Consider the following 2,266-nt stretch of genomic DNA (forward strand, 5'->3'; position numbering starts at 1 on the left):
GGGGGTGTAAATAAAGGCGTAGGCGAATTTGAATTGAATCATTGGTATCCCACTTGGTAACTTGCCACTGTTTTACATAGGTAATGCTCAAATTTTCTATGAACACCAAGGGGATACTTCTGCAATAGCTTTTCAATTTGCGTACTATTTATATAACAAAAAGCTTCTTCATCCATATATTCATCTTAAAAAAACTTGATACAATTTAGTTAAAAAATTGTAACTATATTACATAATTTATATTTTAGTTGAAGGTATAATTTCATACTTAGAAAAAAAACAATTCAATTAATTTAATTTGTTTAATACTTTAATCACTGCATATGATTGAGGCCATCGATGAAATGAATTTATACTCAGCAAGAAAAGTTTGAAATAAATATGCCATGTTCCACCCATTTTTGTCATCTTCTGACCATGGTGTTGGCTTATTAGAAGTGGCTGCAGATTGTAGTTCTGTTAAATCATTGCTCAAGCTACTATCATTAAGAATAAATGGAACACTGAGCTCAGGCAATGAGTTGCAACCATCAAACAAACCATTGTTAAAATTAATTTTCAATCTTCAACAATTAATATGATGCAAATAAAATATGACTGAATATTATACAACTTTGTACCTACTACCTACACATAAAATAAAAAATAAAGGATATATTTGAGCTCTTAATAACAATATATTTTCTTTTTTACTTGTTTAAAATATTAATATTAATTTACTTACAAGTTTATACCCTAATGGTAGCATGTACTGAGGCCATGTCTTATGGATTTCTGATGGTGAAAAATTAGTTGTTTTAAGATGGTTCAAACGATAACCAGTGGTTTTTGCCCAAATCATTTCAATATCGGGCCAAGCTAACTCTTCATGTTTCAATTTGGCAATAAGAATTCCGCATCTTCTTCAATAACTAATAAAACAGAAATAAAAATAATTGACAAAGTAAATAACAAAGTTCTTTAGTTACTTTAGTGACTCAAAAACAAATATCCGTATATACTTCAAATTTTCATAAAATGTTTATATGACAATTTTCATTTCAAAATATATTGACTATTTTTGAACTTTTTATTAAATTTTTAAATTCTTGATTGTTTCATGCATAATTTTAGGGAAAAATTAAATCAATCTTTCATAATAACAATGGGAAAATAAGTTTCTTTAAAAGCAATATCAAATATCATAGGTATCATGAAAATAAATAATTGATACCATACCCGCTCAGAATCAAATTTTACTAATATTAAAAATTATAAGTATTAATTAGTTAGGTATACCTTTACGGGCGATTCCAATTTTAGATTCTGAGCGGGGCGAGGAAGCTATCGGTTTTACAATGTTCTTCTAGCTGTGTCATCACATTGTTACGTGCAGCCCTTTCAGAATCCAAACGATGATGTAGTTTGAAATAATAATACTAATTTCAAAGTAATAAAATGTGTTTTAATAATTTAGAACAGTCAATTATGAAAATATAGTAGTAATGTAGAATGATTTCGTGGTAGTAGCGGTGTAGCGGTGTAGCGGTGTATAATGGCTGGTGGCGTGAAGTGACTTCGGTATTTCTGGTCCAGGTACATCTGATCAGGCTGTGCTCCTGTCTCCCTTATATATGCTGTCAGCTCTTCTGATCTGGTCAGTATACGGAACTCGCAGGTGCCTTGGGTGTGGTCGTAAAAGTTGTTGTTGTTGTCGTACTGAAGAAACCGCCGTCTTATTGTGTTCATAGGTTGTTATGGATAAGATTGCTAAATGCTTTTACAAGGAGAACCGCATAGTATGGTTCGAATAAGTAAAAGCGGTTTATAATACCTTCAGTTATATACATTCAAATACATGCCCATTACACCTCCCCACCAAAAAAAAATTATATTTATATTTGTTTAAACTGTTTGAAATGGCGCCGGATACCAATAATATTTCGGTTTTGTTCATCATAGTGAACTCGAAATCCACTATGAAGAAACGAATCTGTGAACTAGAATAAAAATACAGTATTCATAAACATTATAATTATTATTTAAATTCTTTATATATATATTTTTTTTTATTTATTCTTCGAATAAGTGATCAACAGAAATAATCCGTCGAGCAATAACATCCTTTAGTATTTCCCCTACATCATAATACATGCCCATTACAACATCATCTGACATCGGGACGTTTTTCTTAATGCGCATAACAAGACCTGTAACAGTGTTAAACACAAATACATTTTACAAATTCAATATTGTATTAGAAACAACTATGTTAATTAAATTACTT

Source organism: Acyrthosiphon pisum, unplaced genomic scaffold (genome assembly GCF_005508785.2).
Source record: "Acyrthosiphon pisum isolate AL4f unplaced genomic scaffold, pea_aphid_22Mar2018_4r6ur Scaffold_21554;HRSCAF=24234, whole genome shotgun sequence".
NCBI classification, from domain to species: domain Eukaryota; kingdom Metazoa; phylum Arthropoda; class Insecta; order Hemiptera; family Aphididae; genus Acyrthosiphon; species Acyrthosiphon pisum.